Source organism: Anabrus simplex, chromosome 2, assembly GCF_040414725.1.
Source record: "Anabrus simplex isolate iqAnaSimp1 chromosome 2, ASM4041472v1, whole genome shotgun sequence".
Lineage (NCBI taxonomy): Eukaryota > Metazoa > Arthropoda > Insecta > Orthoptera > Tettigoniidae > Anabrus > Anabrus simplex.
Genome location: NC_090266.1, coordinates 557758744 through 557781382, shown reverse-complemented (window position 1 = coordinate 557781382; position 22639 = coordinate 557758744). Strand labels below are relative to the sequence as shown.

At 40.1% G+C, this 22639-nt stretch overlaps 1 protein-coding gene across 2 annotated transcripts in view; it reads left to right on the top strand.

Annotated features, from left to right (window-relative positions):
- Positions 1-22639, top strand: part of LOC136864222 (uncharacterized) — a 198433-nt gene that overhangs the window by 174536 nt on the left and 1258 nt on the right. The gene's annotated exons all lie outside the window — the stretch shown is intronic.

Below are 22639 nucleotides of genomic sequence, written 5' to 3'. Positions count from 1 at the left end.
TCTCAAAAGTCAACAAAAATATGTACACATCAGAACATGTACATTCAATCTCTGGATACAAAGGAAACTGCAGTCAGACTGGTGAGCTCCTAAGCAGTTCAGTAGAAATTAATATGCATAATATTTGGTGGTAGCATGGTCATGAAGGTCCAGGTTAGCAAACTAGTCGGAAATTTTATTTTCTATCTCACCCTATTTTGAGGTAGATACCTTGCATACTTATTTTTCATTAATAGACGGTTATATAGGCCAGAAAATTGCTGGTGTTTTTTTTATATTTTTTTTTTAAGCAGTGTTGGACTAGGAAAAAGTGAATTACATAGTTGACAGCATATCCGGTAGGTTGGACACATAGTTTGAATGTTGAATTTTCATATCTCAAAGCATGGACTCTTCTCTAAACTAAGTGAGGTAGTCACTAATTTGGAGATTAGAGGAATACATTACATCCTTCCAGAAGCAATGTAATGTTAATACTAACAACTGGGAACATGCGTCTTGGACCATCTGACCTGAAGAAGTACCCAGTATCAAGGAGTTCTATTATGATAGTCGGTATGGTAAAACTATGTAAGACATAAATGACTGGATCTTGTGTTCTTTATAACTTTTGTTATGTAATACATTTTGATAGGACCAATAGCATAGGTATTTAAAGAATTAAATCTTAGGCACCTTCCCCTAAACTACCATTTCATCCAGTGTGAATAAAATTATCTATAGCCTATACTGTAGTATCTTATTCCCAGATTTACATCCTGATTTTTCATTAAATTCTTTCACTCATGTTCTCACGGTTTGACGTTGATAATTGTAGACTTAGCAATAAAAATTGAAATTCATGAATATCTCTGTTATCATAGCTGGTATGGTAAAAAGTTATAAGACATAAATGATCAAAAATTTAATTCTATATATAGTATTTCTTGATAGGACCATTAGTATATAAATATTTGAGAATTACATTTTAGGCCCTCCCCTAAACTACCATTTCACTCTGTGTGAATAATTTTTTTTTTCGCTAGTGGCTTTACGTCGCACCAACACAGATAGGTCTTATGGCGATGATGGGATAGGAAAGGCCTAGGAGTTGGAAGGAAGTGGCCATGGCCTTAATTAAGGAACAGCCCTAGCATTTGCCTGGTGTGAAAATGGGAAACCACGGAAAACCATCTTCAGGGCTGCCGACAGTGGGATTTGAACGCACTATCTCCTGGATACAAGCTCACAGCCACACGCCCCTAACCGCATGGCCAACTTACCCGGTAATAAAATTGTTTATAGCCTATATTGTAGTTCCTCATTCTCTGACTTTACGTACTGATTTTCATTAAATTCTCTTCATCCATTTTCTCATGATGCACGTACATACAGACAGACAGAGATGATGGAAAATTAAAAAGTGCATTTCTTTCTTACTATGGATATGGCCAATACAGAAATACCATTCCTTTAAATTCTGAGCAATGTACAGACAAAACTCTTATGATATATATATTGGGTAGTGTTACTGAAATGACATTCTGGCATGTAAACATGAGAGCAGTAATTGATTTGCTGATCTCTGTGATGGTACGTCTAGAGCCCTCAGGATTTGCAAATCCTGTGCATTACTGGAAGATGTCTGCTGGCAATAGATTGGATGATGTGTCAAGTTAGATTCCATCCTTCCTTACCTCCCTGCCAGGATGTGTATCATTCAGAATGGTGAAGATGCCCAACAACACATGCTTCATTCATTGTTATAGAATTTTAATTAATCCAATAAGGGAATTTTCAGTGTGAAGTTTACATTGTTTTGCACATTTTGTAATATCACTTTTAGAGAAATCCACTTGAATTTCAAAGCTGGAGCTCCTGGTGCAGGTGAAAATGGAAGGCATGCGACTATACCACAGATTCTTTGACTGATATAGAAAATCCAATACTGTACCCTTCCATTAAAATGTTTCTTCTAGCTATGACATATATGAGCTAAAAGACAAACTGTTTAAATTCCATTCTACCATGGGGTCAACCATGGCTGTCACTGGACAGTTTGTTCTAAGCTGGATGAACTTGACAATTTGTAAAAATGGTTTACAATTAAATGGCTCCTCTGTGTGCCCACGATTATAGGAAAGTACAGTTTACTACCAAAGTGTCTGGCTCCTTGGCTGAATGGTTAGCACAGTGGCCCCAGGTTCATTTCCCAGCCAGGCCAGGGATTTTAATTGCATTTGGTTAATTTCTCTAGCTTGGGGACTGGGTATTTGTGATCATCTACATAAACCCATCACACTACAAACCACCACAGAAACACAAGAGAGTGAGTAAATCCCTTCACATAGAGTTGACATCAGGAATGGCATCTGGCCATAAAACTGGGCTTAATCCATATTACTAGGAATGAAGAAGATATGTACTAAAAAAGTGATGAAGCAACTTACATTTTTCCCTAGTGATTTAACGTCATACTAGTACATCAAAGGTTTTTGGCAACATAAGGAAGGGTAAGGACCTATGACTGGGAAGGAAGCAGCCATGGCTTTAATTAAAGTACACACCATCTCCCAAACTTAAGCTCTCAGCTACGTAACCCACACCATGCAGCCAACTTGCTCGGTCAACTAGTGTTCTAATAGTAGGAAAGTTTATGTAAGATAATTAATAAGCACCAGTATACAAATTTTAACTTTTGTCTGGGCTTTTGATCCTAGTATGTGAAAACACCTAATTCAACTATGCTGAATACAAATATAGTGGACACCCTCTTAATCACCCTGTATGGGACTGAACCGTTGATTGGATAATGAAATGGCCACTTAATCCCACAGTATTAACATAAAGGGCCTATCCAGAAATCTGTAGTACTATCCTGTATTTTAAGACATATCACCATCTTCTAAACATTATTTTGAAATATATCAGGCTTATAAGGCTTTTTTCATTACAATGATCTACAGTATTACAATGCATCAAGTAGAAGGTTGTCTGATTCCACTTGAGTGCAACAATTGTGTACAGATTTTTTATTGTGCCACCTATCATTAATCATTCTTTTCCTCACTCCTAATTCATTACAAATTAACTGCACAAATTCACTTTTATCAAAGGGTTCTAATGCACTGATTTTCTACTTGATTGTGAAAATATTCTGTTTTCTTTCCCTGACACTCACACCTGCTTACTGCACTGAATAAATCAGCAAACCGACTTTAAGTTATTTTAAGTGGTAAGCAATATGAAACAAGTTTCACCTTGAAATAATAACAATAAATTAATTTATTAATTTGACCACCTAATCAATACAATAAGTCTTGTCTTTGTTGATTTACATTGACATGTTAATTAAAATGGTACATGTTTCGCCTTGTATGTAGGCATCATCAGCCATTGCCTTAACCTTGAAATAAAATCAGACACTTGATTTACATATAAATAAAATAAAACTAATTCATAAAAAGCCTTGAAGAGACTTGAATGAAAATTAACATATGGTAAAAGACTAGTACAATGTTGGTTTTAAAGATATTGCAATGAGTGAGGAGTTTACAATTGGTGAAAATATTACAATATTGACATAGGAAGGCTACTATTATAAGTAAAATGAACAAAGCAACAGTCTGTTATAAACAAGTGGTAAGATTGCTATTAAATGATGTTGACCGACCAGCGGTTACAATTAGACAATGACGAGAATGCCGATCAAAATTGTATTTATTACAAAAATAATGTCGAAGGACATTTATCACATGTAAGTTGCACCTTCTCGGTGAGTAGGTTGGGTGGGGGCAACATTGGTGCCCATGACTGTGGGAAACTGGAAGTGACATTATTCACTAGTTTGTTACAGTGGAAGCCATTACTTTTCAGCATCCACTTAGTTAATCTGTAATTGTTAGGTTCATCAATGTGTCAAAACTGATGTATGATTAAATAAAATTTTAAAATACGGTACCTGAAAAAGAAACAATTTAATAAAAAAACAGAATGGCATGTTTCAGTCTTGAAAGAATATCATCAGATTCTATCAAATCACACTTTTTTGATGAACTATTGAGAAGTGTAAAACCATTTATGTTAAACCTGTGTACACTCTTCTAATAATTGTTGAAATGTTATAACTTACACACTGAAAATCTGATCCTGACAGCCCCTCTGTGGTCTGAAACCACACTGGTTTTCATCCAACTTACTGTGAATGACTGATCGCATCATCCCTTCCAAAATGCCAGTGAACAAGTTGCCTGGTACACTGATCAGTGAAATTCAATAGTTGTTTGCAATCCTCTTGCTTATAGATAGGTGCAATTACTGGTTTTTTCCCAATCAAAAGGTACCTTACTAACAGTCCATGCCAGTTTTATTAATCTATTGAAGGAGTTTTATCCCTGCCTTCTCACTATATTTCACCATTTCAGGTTTCACTTCACCTTTTCCTGCTGCTAATTTCACCATCATCATTGTCCTCCTCCTCATGAGCTTGACTGTTCGTGACGTCAGCAAAAAATTTCCTTTTATGTTAAGAAAATTTTCAAAATATTCCTTCCACCTGTACAGTAATTCTCTGGGATCTAGTATGTGTTTACCTGATATACACAAAACACAATTCATTTCCTTTTTCCCTCTCTTTGTAATATATTTTTCATTACTTCCAGAAAGGTTTCCCTGTAGCCTGACCTAGACTGTCCAGATTATAACCAAAATCTTCCCACGACTTCCTCCTGGATTCAACAACTACTTGTTTCGCTCTGTCTCTTTCATCTACTTACAAATCCCTGTCTGCATCAGTCCTTGTTTGGAGCCATTTCTGATGTGTTGTGTATGTTGGGTATTCAGCCCGAAGGCTGGTTTGATCCTCTGCAGCTCCGCCAACAGTTGTCATAAATAGCCTAGACATCACTGAAGAAGCATACTAGGGAAATGAGGAGTGAGGTAGTTTCCCGTTGCTTTCCTCACCGAGCCAGCCGCTGCTATTACATATCAGTCTGCCAAGCACACCGAAATCTTTCTCAACCAGTCCCCAAAATTTTTATGGCATTCCATACTGCCCGCGATTGTTCTTCCCCACTAGAATTTGGTACTGCAGGCACATCAATTAATTGTTGCTGATTTTCATACATTATGATGATTAGTATCTTTTCTGTTTTTGAATCCCAGAGATTTATTTCCGGTATCAGCTTACCGTCCCAGTGAAAAGTCACAAAAGTTGGATTCTTTTTAAACAAATATTTTATATTTTCTGCCTGTTTCTTTCTCAATTGTTCCCAATATAGATGAACTGAACTATGAGAAAGTGCTATTTCATCAGCATTATATCCCAAGCCCTCAGTTGTAGGTTCAGGGACAAACACAGCATCTCTCTGCAACTTCTAGTTTTGGTGTCATAAAACACATATTTCTTTTCCTTTTCCAAATTTGCCTTCCTTCCATCTACAGTTGCATCATAACCAGTAATTGAAGCTGACCTCATGGAGGGTTCTGTATAAATTGAATTACCATCAGACTCACTCACTTCAGTTGATTTATCAGATCACCCTTCATCTTCATCTTCATCTTCATCTTCATCTTCATCTTCATCTTCTTTTCCTCCTCTTTCATAACTTCAATCCTTACCTTTTCCTCCTTCACCGCCAACTTCCAGTCAACCCCTTCAAGATAATTTCTACGGCCGGGCTATATTTGATGTAATAAAAGAAGCTTATTCTCTTCTATTTTTATCATATTCAAAGCATTAGCATGGACAACATCAAAGAGATTATTTAGATCTGTAAGAAATTTTGCTCTTGCTCTTTATGAGTATTTGTCTTTTGTCTTTTTTTTTTTTGTACCATTCTGAATGCAGGTCAATATATTTTTTTTGTACAGTGACGTAATGCTCTCATGGGAATCCTAGTCTTCCCCCCAAATATTATACATTCATACGTGACTACATTAGCACATTAACTGTTACGCAATTTCATCTTGTGTTTGTTATACAAGACTGATAAAACCTGTCAATTAGATGGTAATTTATGTCAACTGATGTGGTGTTTAACTTTACCAGCTAAATAAACTACTTTCTTAAACTACTTACCATGATGTTAATAAACATACATAACAATACTGAATGGAAGCTGACACTCAACTGAACGCAGACAGCAGTTGAACACGTGCATGTGCAGGAATATGCCAACATGTATTGACATGATATAGATGTTGATTCCCATAGGGAACCTGAAATATTTGTCCCGAGTGAGTAAATTTATAATACCAATATAAATGGTCTGTTATTGGACATCATAAATTCTCCACCTAACTCATTCCTGGTTGCCAGCGTTTCGCTCCATTGTGCTAAGTTGGGCTCATCAGTTGGTAAATAGCACACCCACCAAGACGCATGGCTAGTGCATACTGTGGAGGCTACTATTACTACTAAACGTTTCCATTTCTCCCCTGAAGAGGGAGGAGGGCCTCTTAGACGGTGACGCCGTCTCTTAGGCCAGGAGATTTGTTACAGTGAAGGAAATGTGCGGAGAGGGTGAGGGGATGGGCGGCCTATACTACGAACTGTCCTGGCATTCGCCTTAGTGCAGGAGAATGGAAAACCACGGAAAACCATTCTCAGGACAGCCGATGGTAAGGGCCAGCCGTGAGGTCCAGCCCTTTCCCATCTCCCGAATGCAGAAGCGTAGAGCCACGGTAGAGCCGTGGCCAGCTCTCCTCTGCTCGGTTTCCCGGTCAGAGTACAGAGCTGTTGGACCACGGACCAGCCGTGGCCACTTAAGGGACGAAACCCACTCTGCATCTACCGACCCCGTGGAGGCCACTGCGTAGGCTACTTGGAGCCACCGGTAGTGCCAATGCGCTATGAGAGACTTTGTCTCATTACCGAAAATTGATGCCCGCCTGGCCATCGGATGATATAGATGTTGGCTCCCATAGGGAACCTGGAATTTTTGTCCTGAATTAGTAAATTTATAATACCAATATAAATGGTCCGTTATTGGACATTATAAATTTTCCAGTGAACTCATTCCTGGTTGCCAGCGTTTCGCCATGACGTCACTTTCCGGCCACTGCGGCATAGGTTGCTCATCTCTGATTTCGTAATAATATAATGTTATTTGTTTTACGTCCCACTAACTACTCTTTTACGGTTTTCGGAGACGCCGAGGTGCCAGTGCCAGTAAATCTACCGACAAGGGGCTGACGTATTTGAGTACCTTCAAACACCACTGGACTGAGCCAGGATCGAACCTGCCAAGTTGGGGTCAGAAGGCCAGCGCCTTAACCGCCTGAGCCACTCAGCCCGGCATCTCTGATTTCAACAAAATAGGTATTAAAATTCATCTTATGACAAAAGTTTTCGCTAGTGGCTTTACGTCGCGCCGACACAGATAGGTCTTATGGCGACGATGGGATAGGAAAGGACTAGGAGTGGGAAGGAAGCGGCCGTGGCCTTAATTAAGGTACAGCCCCAGCATTTGCCTGGTGTGAAAATGGGAAACCACGGAAAACCATTTTCAGGGCTGCCGATAGTGGGATTCGAACCTACTATCTCCCGGATGCAAGCTCACAGCCGCGCGCCTCTACGCGCACGGCCAACTTGCCCGGTATGACAAAAGTTTACCTTGGTTCATGCAATATTAACATCATGGGTCACCACTTGCATCGCAAATATCTAGGCACGGTATGACTCTCCTTTGTTCATTTCTTGCGGACAACATGATCACGTGGTGCACAAGGCTAACAAATTGTCTACTTAGGAACTAGGGACAAGACAACTGGTGTACATTGTTAGGTGTAGCAAGCAGCTAAATGACATTTTTTCTTGCAGTGCAGACAGTGTGCGCTATGGCCATAGAAGAAAGCCTCCCGAAATTAGTGTGTCTCCGAAGGGGCCACTGTTCTCATGACAAAGATTGGTCTGGATGTGGAAAAATAGCTTACAGCAATTAAATGACATTTCTTCTTGCCGTGCAGACAGTCATAGAAAAAAAGCCTCTGCCACAATTCTTATGACAGAGATTGGCCTGTGCTTTTATTCTGTGCAGATTGATAAGGAAATGTATTTCTCATCATTGCTTGGAATGACATCATATCCCATTATACATTAGCCAATAGCAATAATAGTAGCTACTTGAGCAATTTCAAAAGTTGAAAAATAAGGATCACCCTCATTTATATATGCATATTAATAAACATCAAAGTCCAGTAATGGAATTCTGGAGGCTTCAAAGTTATATTTATTCTCTGAACATGTACGGGGAGGCAGCAGCTAAAACTAAAATGAACTAGAAAAGCAATAAAACTGATAGAAATCAAAGCCATCTCCTTTGAAGCCACGAAGGCCCAGGAGGAGTGAAAGGTAAAAGACTTACACTAATCATAGCCTGAGCATTAAGTGGGATAGAGTAGTTAGTTCTATGGCCATCCTTCTTTGTTCCCAGAAATTAACCTGTTACTAATTTATGGTGCAGGCTGAGTGAACCTGAGGGTCATGTGCCTCTCCACATGTGGAAATCATGTTTTACAATTTTTCGAAATCCTGACAGTGAAATGAACTCGCATTCTTCCATGCAAACTGTGCCTGCCTTTACTATCTCAGATAGGCAACCCCTGAAAGAATGATAGAAGTAATGTATTTTAAATGCTGCAGTTGTCTCAAGACCCAAGTGGAGAACACAAGATGGTCTAAAAGCTAAACCCAACTGAGAAAGGGGAAGTGTCCCATATAGCTGTTAAGGAAAGTTTTGTACGTAAGTTTATATTAATTTATTTCATTTTCTTAGGTTGGCACTATGCATTGTGTAAATATTATTTGGTAGGTAGGAGCAAGTGAGTGAAAAATAAATATGGATACCAGTGTCCTCATTAATTAATTTTTCATGGTCTCCACCCACGGATTGAATTGCTCAAAATTAACCATTATAGTAAATATCACCTTGGGAGTGGCGACCCCATTGTAATAACAGCCTATATATGTTTCATTCATTACATCCCTGACCTGGTCAATGACTGGAAAACAGGTTGTAGGTTTTTCAGTAAATATCAGATATTTGAGAACACCGATTTAAATATTGAGAGTTGTGAGTATACATATCATGTCACATAATTAATTTGAATGACTGATGATTTGAGTGGCAATGCTGGTGCATTCCAACCACCCAGCAGTGGTATCATAGGATAGTGACACCAGTAGTGGCATGTGGTAACATAGTGAACCTAGCATTGCATAATATCTAAGTTAACTTGTTATGTGGTGGGATGCATACATTTATGCCAAGTTCATTATCATATTTTAGAGACGTATATGTTTATATTAGGTTAATTTTTATAAGCTTCGTCAAGAAGCGAGATAATGTGTAACCTTCCGTGTTAGTTTGGCACTTCGCACCATGGAACATCATCACCCGCTAGGCACACCATCTGTTGACTTCACAGTCTTACATAACATCTACGCCAACATGGACGATACAAACAAGTGGAACTTAATAAAGAAAAGAGGAATCTTTAAATCTAGTTTCACGTATATATTCACTTCAGTGAATTCTGAGCTTTATTCTGCCGACTGCAGCTTAACTGAAGTCAAACTGAGCAGGTTATATTCCATATATGATAAGTTCAAAAATATTTAAGCTGAACTCAAATCCTATGATGAAGATAATTTTGATTCCCGTATCGATTATTGCCAAGAATTCAAAGATATTGTCGATTGTCTTGAAGTGCAGCTCAGAAAAGTAATTCAAACAAAAACTTCCCATGCAAATAATGAAATGCATTCTCAGTCATCAAATGATCTATCAAGGCAAATAAAATTACCCTAAACTAACCTCCCAACATTTAACGGAATGTTAACCGAGTGGCTGCATTTCAAGGATGCATTTCATAACCTGGTTGTTACTAATACTAATCTATAAAATATTCTAAAATTACACTATTTGTTATCTTCTCTGAAAGGAGAAGCGCCAAGGATGTCATTAAAAACATTAGTATTTCTGACTTAAACTTCCCAGTAGCTTACAATCTCCTGTGAGTAAATACCATTCACCAAAATTAATGACTCCAGAATATGTCAAACAGCTTCTAGAACCACTTGGAAAGACATGCTTAACTGAAAATTAAATATGACTGCTAATCAACAGATTTCAAAGCAGCATGTGTGCTCTCAATGCTCTGAACGTTCAACCTAGCATCCTAAATGTACTCCTAAATGAGGTTCTGCTTTTGCGCCTGGACAGGAAATTGAGGTTAGAGTTTGAGACAAGGCATTCTCACCTTGATGCAGTAGGATTTAAGGAGCTCATTACCTTCCTGGAAAAATGCTGTCAAATGCTGCAGCTCTGCTCCTCTAGCCAACAATCTAGCACAAATATGAGCCATTATATCAAGCCTAGGTCAGGAATACCCCCAGAACAATCTTATATTACCACCCTGGGTCAGAGTCCCCATTGGTCAGAACAACACAAGTTGTATAGATGCCCAGATTTTGTTGAGTTGAGTTCAAACCAAGAATTTGAATTTGTAAGAAACAGCAAATGCTGTATAAAGTGCCTTAGTTCCATGCATTTGTGGAAAGCAATGTCAATCCAAAACCACTTGCCAGGTTTGCAACAAATTCCACCATATGCTAGTCCATCAGGAAGATCAGTTTTGAGCATTGATTTTCCCAAGACAAACATCTCATTCCTCAGCTCAGAATCTATCAAGTGCCAGTCATCGTAACAGTCTTCAAGAAGTTTGAGTACTTCAAAATCTCAGTTAATCCTGAGTACTGTTTCTGTCAAGGTCAAAGATCATCAAGGAAGATTGCACATATTGCAGACCATATTGGACAGTGGCTCAAAGAGCAGTTTCTTCTCCAACCAGGCAGTGCATGAATTAAGACTAAAGAAAAGGAAGACTACTGTCATATACCTTCAGGCTTTTGGCGACCTAACACTTGAAGCCGATTCCACAGTAAATATCGAAGTCCACTCAACCTTTACTCCAATAAACATACCATTGATAAGTAAAAATCAGCCTTGTCAATACTTAGAGCTGTTTAATTAATTATTTTTTATCATCTCATACACTGTACATGTTTCGAGGACCTTACTGTCCTCTTCCTCAGCGTTTTTTTTTTTTTTTTTTTTTTTTTTCTCTCAGGACCAATTATCTCTTGGTCCCCTTTAATTATTATTACACATCAAACACCAAAGTTCTAAACATCTCTTAATAAAAATCTAATATGTTTCATAATTAAAATAAAATATATCACAAATATCATAAAAGAACACTAAAACTACTCTATTCTATTTACAAATTTTCTTAAAATGTCATCCTTGTCTATTACCCCAACCATCCATTCAACCATTGGTGACTATCGCTTCATTATGGAATGTGTGGTATTACCTACAATAACTGGCAATATTCCCACAGTAAACATGGATAGTGAGAAGTGGAACCTTTCCAAGGATATCACCCTCGCATCCTCACATCTCTTGTTAATCGGTGCGCAGTTCTTCCTACAACTCATGAAGACTGAAAGACGAACTCACCCAGGCTACCCTGTCCTTCAAGACGCACACTTGGGATGTATATAAAGCGGGGAGAATCAGCATCAAGTAGGGCAACATGAGGATGGTGGACATGGACTAAGATCTCTCTTCATTAGATCTGATCACAACCTGGAAACCCTGATGCAAAGGTTTTGGTTCTTGAAGAATTAAATCATGCAACATCCTCACCAGAACATATGGAATGCAAGAATCACTTCAGGATGAAAGTGGACTATTGACTGATGAATTGCTCATAAGGATGAAAACCAAATTGGGCAACTCAAAGGATATTGCTAGACAACATTTCTGGTTCACTGGAGAGAAAACTGCAAGTACGTGACAAGCTTTGACAAGACTACATACATTTCATGAGGGAGTATCAGGCACTTGCACAAATGATTGAACTCCATTTATCACCCCATAATACTAAATGCTACCTACCATGGTACTCAACCTTGAGAAGCTAATGACTCTTTCTGCACAAATAGAAGCATGCATAAATTCTCGCCCTCTAACCAGACTCACCGATGATCCTACCGACTCATCATTCCTCACTCCTTCGCACTACCTAATTGGTGAACCATTCACCACTCTTCCTGATCATAGTCTCAAATCCTGTACTGTCAGCATACTTTTCCAATGAAAACATATCCAGAAGTTGACTCAAGATGTCTGGCAGACTTGGTACAAGGAGTATCTTCATACACTTCAGCAGTGTCATAAATTGTCACAACGCTGTCCCAAATTTTGCCCTGGAGATCTTGGTGCTTGTAAGGGATGACAACCTACCACCCCTGTAATGGCGAAGCAGGATGGTAGAACTGTCCGCTTCAGAGAAGACAGTCTAGCAATAGTGGCTACAGTTAAAACCAGCTCTGGCCTTATTATACATCCCATCAAGAAGTTAATGTATTACCACTGACTGAAAGTGATTAATCCAAGCATGTTCAATATTGTCAGGACATAATTCATTACCGTTATTTACCTTATCATTTGTAGTGTAGCCTTTTGGTGGCTGGCAATGTTTAGGAAATTTTAGTACCTACGCATATGTTAATTTATTTCATGTCCTTAGGTTGGCTTTATACATTGTGTAAAAGTTCTTTTGTAGATATGAGGGAGTGTGTGAAAAATAAATGTGGTTATCATTTTTCTGATTACTTTGCTTCTGAATAACCAAGTGCAAAGAGTACTCACCGAGTTCAGACAGTATGAGGATACCCCAGTTCATACAGCAGGTGCAGAAATTTATCAATGAGAAGTATGGGAACTCCAGAGCATCCACGAGGGCTATTGCCAGTGATCTCCAGATGTCCAAGAGCTATCCATACTGTGGTGTGTGTGGATGTTCAATGTAAGTTGATGTGTTATAAGGAGAGGGCACTTCATGTAAGTGTACACACAAGAACAATGGCTGCTCTGAGCAAAGTTATTACTAAACAACTTCAAGAACCTGGCCTACTCTGGTCTTTTACAAAGAAAATACTTTCTATTAAGATCACGAGATGAACAGCAGAAATGACTGGTGGTTATGTGTGAGCTTTGTGATGTCCCCCTGGTTATGCATACCAAGTTGTTTGATGTTTAATTGAATACATTAGACATTAAATAATGAAGAAATTCTCCAAATCTCTTGAAGAATCAAGATATTAGATGGAAAAGAAGAAGACAGTGAAATGCAAGAAAGTTAGACATCTCTTCAGTAAAATAATGTAAAGTCTTGTCCACAACCCGAGGTGGTGCAGCTCATTTCAGGCACACATCCCAATGAAGGTGAGCTGCTTGAACCTTTTTAAAGCACATACTAGCCTGCTGCCAATCTTAAATTTCTGGCAATACTGGGAATAAAACCCAGGCTTCTGAGGATAGCAGCTAATAATGCTAACCATTAAACTATGGAAGTGGACACCCATTAGGTTATAGGGAAGAAAACGGCAAAAATTTACCATATTTTAGATATTAAAAATAAAGTAAATAATACTGGCAAGTGAGTGGTGTGACAGAAACAAGAGGGTACTCAAGGATGGTTAAAATTAAATACGGTAGGCCTGGTGGGTTATTTAGTAAATTATACCTGCAGTATGAGTCTCATTCAAGCCACTGGAAAAATATGTAGTCCACATTTCAGTTCTCAACTTAGACATCACATTATTACTTTAAATGCAATGAACTATGCTGTCACAGACTTAAGAACAGACAGGATTGTGAGCATCTGCAAAAAGAACTGGACAGTGTTGTGAGATGGACAGGAGACAATGGTATGGTGGTAAACAGGATGGAAAGTCCGATAATAAATTTCACCAAGAGGAAAAGTCCTCTCAGTATTAATTACTATGTTAATGGGGTGAAAGGACCTCATGGTGAAATCTGTAAGTACGATAGAGTATATAAGGAAAGATTCTCATTGGGGTAATCATATTGATGAGGTTGTAAATAAAGGTTACAGATCTCTTCACAAGGCTATGATGGTATTTAGTGGTTACATTAACAAAGTAAAGTCTCTGGTAAGACCCCAATTAGAGTATTGTTCCAGTGTATGGGACCCACTCCATGATTACTTGATATGAGAACTGGAAAAGGTCTAAAGGTAAGCAGCACGATTTGCTCTGGGTGATTTCCGACAAAAGAGTACTGTCACAGAAATTTTGCAAACTTTGGGTTGGGAAGACTAGGTAGTAAGGAGACCAAATGCTCAACTAAGCAGTGTGTTCTGAGCTGTCATATGGGAAATGGTGTTCAATGACATTCATAAATGAATAAACTTGAGTGGAAATTGGAATTCAAGAGGACAAATTTGGGCAAATATTCATTTGTAGAAAGAGGAATTAAGGATTGGAATAATTTATTAAGGGAAATGTTCAATAAATTTCCAAGTTCTTTCAAATTATTTAAGGAAAGATTAGATAAACAACTGATAGGGAATCTGCCATCTGGGAGACAACCACCCTAAATGGAGATCAAGATTGATTGATTGATTGATTGATTTATTGATTGGATTGATTGATTCAATTTATTGATTGATTCAATAAATTTGTAAGTCCCCATATGAATATCTGTATCAGGTTAACTGGTTCAATTTTGGAAAACGGACATAACTAACAAAGAGCTCTTATACACTGACTGACAGAGCAAATGCAACACCAAGAAGGAGTGGTCAGAACTTTATGCCAATTGCAGGGTAGACTGACGTCACTGAGGTATGCTCATGATGTGAAATGCGCCGCTGTAATGCGCACGTAGCGAACGATAAATGGGACACGGCGTTGGCGAATGGCCCACTTTGTACCGTGATTTCTCAGCCGACAGTCATTGTAGAACATGTTGTCATGTGCCACAGGACACGTGTATAGCTAAGAATGCCAGGCTGCCGTCAACGGAGGCATTTCCAGCAGACAGACGACTTTACGAGGGGTATGGTGATCGGGCTGAGAAGGGCAGGTTGGTCGCTTCGTCAAATCGCAGCCGATACCCATAGGGATGTGTCCACGGTGCAGCGCCTGTGGCGAAGATGGTTGGCGCAGGGACATGTGGCACGTGCGAGGGGTCCAGGCGCAGCCCGAGTGACGTCAGCACGCGAGGATCGGCGCATCCGCTGCCAAGCGGTGGCAGCCCCGCACGCCACGTCAACCGCCATTCTTCAGCATGTGCAAGACACCCTGGCTGTTCCAATATCGACCAGAACTATTTCCCGTCGATTGGTTGAAGGAGGCCTGCACTCCCGGCGTCCGCTCAGAAGACTACCATTGACTCCACAGCATAGACGTGCACGCCTGGCATGGTGCCGGGCTAGAGCGACTTGGATGAGGGAATGGCGGAACGTCGTGTTCTCCAATGAGTCACGCTTCTGTTCTGTCAGTGATAGTCACCGCAGACGAGTGTGGCGTCGGCGTGGAGAAAGGTCAAATCCGGCAGTAACTGTGGAGCGCCCTACCGCTAGACAACGCGGCATCATGGTTTGGGGCGCTATTGCGTATGATTCCACGTCACCTCTAGTGTGTATTCAAGGCACGTTAAATGCCCACCGCTACATGCAGCATGTGCTGCGGCCGGTGGCACTCCCGTACCTTCAGGGGCTGCCCAATGCTCTGTTTCAGCAGGATAATGCCCGCCCACACACTGCTCCCATCTCCCAACAGGCTCTACGAGGTGTACAGATGCTTCCGTGGCCAGCGTACTCCCCGGATCTCTCACCAATCGAACACATGTGGGATCTCATTGGACGCCGTTTGCAAACTCTGCCCCAGCCTCGTACGGACGACCAACTGTGGCAAATGGTTGACAGAGAATGGAGAACCATCCCTCAAGACACCATCCGCACTCTTATTGACTCTGTACCTCGACGTGTTTTTGCGTGCATCGCCACTCGCGGTGGTCCTACATCCTACTGAGTCGATGCCGTGCGCATTGTGTAACCTGCATATCGGTTTGAAATAAACATCAATTATTCGTCCATGCCGTCTCTGTTTTTTCCCCAACTTTCATCCCTTTCGAACCACTCCTTCTTGGTGTTGCATTTGCTCTGTCAGTCAGTGTATTACCCAATATCACTTGGCTGATAGCCAGTGTCCCCATTAAAATTACTGGGCTTTTGTATATTTCTACTTTCTTTCTTATGAACATTCTGAATTGTTAAGTTTCCTTATAAATTTGCATATTTCTACTGCCTTTCTTATGAACGTAGTAAATTTGAAGTCGCCATATGAATATCTGTGTTAGGTTAACTGGTTTAGATAGATATTCCCTTTCTTTCTCTTTGGTGAGAGTTCTAGTGACTGCCACAGTGCATCTGTGTAACATGCATCTGGAAAATGATGATTATATTCTACTTTATACATTTTTTGTAATGTGATAATATGATCTCAGCATAACTACAAGGAATTCCACATATCATTGAACATATTAGAGAGCACAGCTTATCCTCATTGAATCCAAAAGTGGCCTGACTTTTGATGACACATTACAATGAATCATTTTATACTGTGCTTTGAGAGAATTTCAGGAATTCAGTCTGCATTTTTATGAATTAGAGTGAAATTGGGAATTCTTCAAACATCCTTATACTATGATTACTTGTCCTTCCAAGATGAAAGGCTCTAGATATTGACAAATTAATATAAATTCTCCTTATTCTTATGTTTATTTCTGGCTATTTTTGCAATTTATTAGTGTTGGCATCTCATGTGAGTTTGGCCCAGTTTTACAGCTCGATGCCTTCCCTGACACCAAACTTATGTGGAGAAATGTATTCACTATTGCATTTTTCTGTGGTGCTTGATAGTGTGGTGAGTTGTATGTAGATGAAGAGATTTGTATTAAGATGTACAAAAATACCTATCCTGGCCAGGAATCGAATGCAGGGCACTTTGAACTGAAGGACATCACGCTGGTCATTCAGTCGACCTACTAGCTTGTGGCTTTATGTCGCACCGACACAGATGGGTCTTATGGCAACAATGGGATAGGAAAGGCCTAGGAGTTGGAAAGAAGCAGCCATGGCCTTAATTAAGGTACAGCCCCAGCATTTCCCTGGTTTGAAAATGGGAAACTATGGAAAACCATCTTCAGGGATGCCAACATTGCAATTCAAACCCACAATCTCCTGGTTGCAAGCTCACAGCCGTGCGCCCCTAACCGCATGGCCAACTCGCCCAGTCATTCAGTCAAGCAACCAGACACAAATTATTATAACTGTTACCCTTAGAAATGTTTTTGAAAGTGAGCATCCATTGTAGTGAGCGGATGCCTTACAAATCACCTATGCTCTAGCGGTGAGAGTTATGAGAGTCTCTTGCATTAGTAAGGGCACACACCTTCACGTAGGAAACAGACTGTAAGAATAGTCTAAAGTAGATTTCATGCCTAGGTACTTGTTCACATTCTTCTCCACTCAAACTTCGTAATTTTGTAAACGTGAAATTGAGTGCAGCTTCATGATGATCTGTTTAACATCCCATTAGCAGTTTCAGACTTTAAGAGATGCCAAAATGTCTGAATTCTCCTCTGAAAAATAATACATGCCTGAAAACGTGAATTTCTTGCATTTAAACACTCATAAATAATAACGAATCATGCAGTGGTGTATGTTGGGATCAAGATGTGGGCTACCGCTAGACTTAGTTTACCCTTTTTCGATAGCTGGTTTAGTGAACGTCAAGCCTTAAGCATTTTGAGCTGCAGCCAATAGCCAATGGAACAACCTGCTGTGTTGTCAATGCTGCTTCACAAGCTACTGCCCTGGCCTCTGCTACTGTCAATACTCAACACGTAATCAGTGGAGATGGTAGCCTAAGGTTTAGCAAATTAAAGTCTGGCTTTGTAGCTAAATGGACAGAATGCTTGCTTTTGACCCAGTGGCCCTGGTTCTATTCTCAGAATAAACCTCCTCGCACTTTTAATTTCTGTGGCTTGGGAACTGAATGTTTATGATGTCTTTGCCATTCGTTTCATCATTAGGTCACCACCAGACCTATAGAGATGTCATGTATTATTATTATTATTATTATTATTATTATTATTATTATTATTATTATTATGTCCGACTCGGCCGAATAGTCAGCATACTGGCCTTCGGTTCAGACGGTCCCGGGTTCGATTCCCGGCCGGGCCGGGGATTTTAACCTTAATTGGTTAATTCCAATGGTCCGGGGGCTGGGTGTTTGTGCTGTCCCCAACATCCCTGCAACTTACACACCACATAACACTATCCTCCACCACAATAACACGCAGTTACCTACAGATGGCAGATACCGCACACCCTCATCGGAGGGTCTGCCTTACAAGGGCTGCACTCGGCTAGAAATAGCCACACGAAATTAAATTAAATTATTATATTATTATTATTATTATTATTATTATTATTATTAAATTAAATTTTTGAATTTTACAGCATTACCAGAGGTCATACGCATCATTCACTGGTTTATTAGCTTCCTCGAGAGAGCAGGGGTGGTGCCCAACCCATGATCACGGATTCAACTCCAACCAACAAAGTAAAACACTAAATATGAAAGATTGCAGATCAACCTATAAAAGGGAAACTATATTACCAGTACTCCTATAACAGCAACCCTGCAGTGTCTTCCTACAAGCATGTAGAAGTAAGCAGGAGTGAAATACCAACACTATGTTATCTATATAATTAAGTCGGAAGTATGAGGTGAGGAAGTATATACGATGAGTAACGCATGGTTGTTCGTTAGCAGTGGCGAACTGACGGAGCAAAACATAGCACACCTATCCACTGGTTCCCGCACCTATCAGATATTCAGCAGCAAGCCGCGCTACGTAAGTCGAGGGGAGAGGAACGCAGTGCGTGGGCTGTAAGACCAGTCTCTAATGGTTTGCTCTCATAAATACGTGCGACGGTTTTTCTCATTGCTTTTAAGTTTTGTAAATAGAACAATGTGTCACATGCATACATTATAATGTGCTTTAGATTTCCATCATTCTCATTTGAGGTTTGGGCTTCACCAATAGCCTTGGTAGTCCCCAGTATATGCCACTGCAATCATGCCAAAATTCAATTCCTTATTCTTGAGCATAGATGAGCACCTAATCAGTTAAACCCTACAGTTGGTCAGCTCTGTGATGAATCAGAATGAAGAGCATGATTGATGCAGGTGGTTGTCTTGCTCCAGTGCTGAGAGATCACCATCTTGGCCTTCATACTTCAGGGCACCAGGTCGATTCTTGGCTAGTGTGGGTTACTATAGTGACATCCTAGTTCGTGAGCCATGGGCAATGGCTGAGTGGCTTAGTAAGTGGTCCTGAGGAGCAGGATACCACTTGCTATGGAATAAGAGTGGGAATCTTGGACATACTCCAAGGCCAACTTTGTGCTCAGGTGGCTAGGACTATGCAATCTGCCGGAGGTCCTTAAAGTGTCAGAGGAGAGATTCTCACAGGAATTATGTGTAAGTAGGGTAGCATCCTCCATCACAGAATTTAACAAGTTCGGAATATATTGAGAAAGCCTAGAACCTATGGTAGTAATGGAACATCACTTCCACTTGACAGGCGAGGCACACCTTGGAAACAACTTGGTGAACGAAATAGAGTTTGATGGGGAGCTATCAGTGGTAATGGGGCTTATGAATGAAAGAAAGAAAGAAAGAAAGAAAGAAAGAAAGAAAGAAAGAAAGAAAGAAAGAAAGTAGAACTGGCTGAGTCAGCAAGGAGGATGCATTTGTATATACTAGGAGTTACAGTAATAAGATTTGGGTAAGGGGAGATAATGAGGAAGAGATAAGAGATTATAAAGTGTTCTTAACAGGTGTTAAAAAGGGAAGGGCAGAGTGAGGGGTAGGACTGTTGATTGCACACAAGATAATTTCTGTTAGGCATGTAAATGTGAGGGTGCAGATGAGGCTGTAGTTGACAAGTTTTATGTAGCACTGAGTGGACATTGTAGTCAGGGACAATAGCAAGGATAGGATAATTGGGTGATTACAATGCAATAGTTGGAAATAGAATTGAAGGATATGAAAAGGTGTTGGGTAAATGTGAGGAAGATATGGAAGCTAATAAGAATGGGAAGTGTTTACTGGACTTCTGTGCAAGTATGGGATGGCGTATGGCTTTTAGTGCTGGGAGTGTCCAAGGACAAGTTTGGCTTGCCAGATGCAGGTCTTTTGATTTGACACCAGTAGGCGACCTGCGCATCTTGATGAGGATGAAACGATTATAAAGACAACACATACACCCAGCCCCCGTGCCAGCGAAAATAACCAATCATGGTTAAAATTCCCAACCCTGCCAATAATCGAACCCGGGACCCGGGACCCCTGTGACCAAAGGCCAGCACGCTAACCATTTAGCCATGGAGTGGGACAAGTATGGGATTACCAGTTATGAAAATATTCTTCAAGCATAAAGCTATTCACCATATGTGAGAGGGTAGGGGCACCAGATAATAATAGACTATATTATAACTGACTTTGAATTACGGAAATCTGTTAGTAATGTGCAGGTATTCCAGGATTTTTCAATGATACAGACCCTTATCTAATTGGTAGTGAACTAAGTATCTCCAGGCATGGTACAATGTATAATACAGTATACAATTTGATTTATGTCATATTGACACAGATAAGCCAGCCCCGTGGTGTAGGGGTAGCATACCCGCCTCTTACCCAGAGACCCCGGGTTTGATTTCTGGCCAAGTCAGGAAATTTTACCTGGATCTAAGGGCTGGTTCGAGGTCTATTCAGCCTACGTGATTAGAATTGAGGAGCTATCTGATAGTGAGACAGCGATCCCAGTCTAGAAAGCCAAGAATAAGGGCCGAGAGGATTTGTCATGCTGACCACATGGCACCTCGTAATCAGCAGACCTTCAGGATGAGCAGCGGTTGCTTGGTAGGCCAAGGACCTTCAAGGGCTGTAGTGCTATAGGATGGGGTGTTATACTGAAACAGATAGATCTTACGGATACGATGGTATAGGAAAGGGCTAGGAGTGGGAAGGAAGCAGCCGTGGTCATAATTATGGCACAGCCCCAGCATTTGACTGGTGTTAAAATGGGAAAGCACAGAAAACACTCTTGAGGGCTGCCAACAGTGGGTGCAAACATAAATGGAAGGCATATCAGAAATGGCTCCAAACATGGATTGATGTACACAGGGAAATTTACTTCAAAGAAAGAAATAGAACAAAAACAAATGAAAAGTCCTGGGAAGACTTTGGTAATAACCTGGAAAGGCTTGGTCAAGCAGCAGGGAAACCTTTCTGGACAGTAATAAAGTATCTTAGAAAGTTGGGTGAAAAGGAAACAAGTAGTGTTTCAGGTAAAATAGGTGATTAGATCCCAGGGAATCACTGGACGGGTGGAAGGAGTATTTTGAAAATCATTTCAATGTAAAGGGAAATCTGTTGATGTTGCAAACAACAAGCCCATAGGGAGGACAAAGATGTTAGTGCAATTATGCTTGAGGAAGTGGGAAGCATGAAAAATTAATAACGTCATAAAGCAGTAGGAACAGATGAAATTAGACCTGAATGGTGAAATATAATAGAAAGGCAGGGATGAAATGGCTTCACAGATTAATAAGTTTAGCATGGAATTTTAGTAAAGTACCTTCATATTGGGTGAAAGCAGTAATTGTACCTATCTATAAGCAAGGGAACAGGAAGCATTGCAACTATTGAGGGATTTCAATGATCAATATACCAGGCAAGGTGTTCATTGGCATTTTGGAAGAGAGGGAGTGATCAGCGGTATGAGAGTAAACTGGATGAAAACAATATGATTTCAGACCACAGAGGGGCTCTCAGGATCAGATTTTCAGTATACGTCAGGTAAATGAAAGATGCTACAAAAGGAATAGGCAGTTATGTTCATGCTTCATAGATCTAGAGAATACATAATATAGATTACCGAGGATAAAAGATGTTAGCCATTCTGAGGGTTTACGGGATTAAGGGTGGGTTATTAAAGGCGATGAAAGTCATTTATGTTGATAACTGGGCTACAATAAGAGCTGATGATAAAATGAGTTCTTGGTTCAAGGTAATTACAGGAGTTAGACAAGTCTGTAATATTTTACTTTTGTTGTTCATAGTTTACATGGATCATCTACCGAAAGGCATAAAGCTGACTGGAGGGATTCAGTTAGGAGGAAATATAGTAAGCAATTTGGCCTGTGCCAATAACTTGGTCTTAATGGCAGGCTCTGCCATAAGCCTGTAATCTAATATATTGGAACGTGAAAATAGGTGCAGTGAGTGTGATATTAAAATTAGCAATTCCAAGACTAAAGTTACATCAGTAGGGAAGAAACCTAAGAGAGGGCCAATGACCTAGATGTTAGGCCCCTTTAAACAACAAGCATCTAACCTAAGAGAACTGAATATCAAGGTGGGAATACAAAACAGAAACTGGATTTGTATTCTTCCAGGATGGTAGTACAGTATGTGAGGTTGAACCAAGGTGCATAAAAGCTAACACAGTGAATTTGCAGTTGCTATCAACAGAATTGGACGAAAATGTCTTTACACAAGTCTGTTTTCAAACCAACTTTGCTGTATGGGTGTGAAAGCTGGGTGGACTCAGGATATCTTATTCATAAGTTAGAAGTAACAGACATGAAAGTAGCGAGAATTATCGCTGGTACAAATGGATTGGATCACTGACAGGAG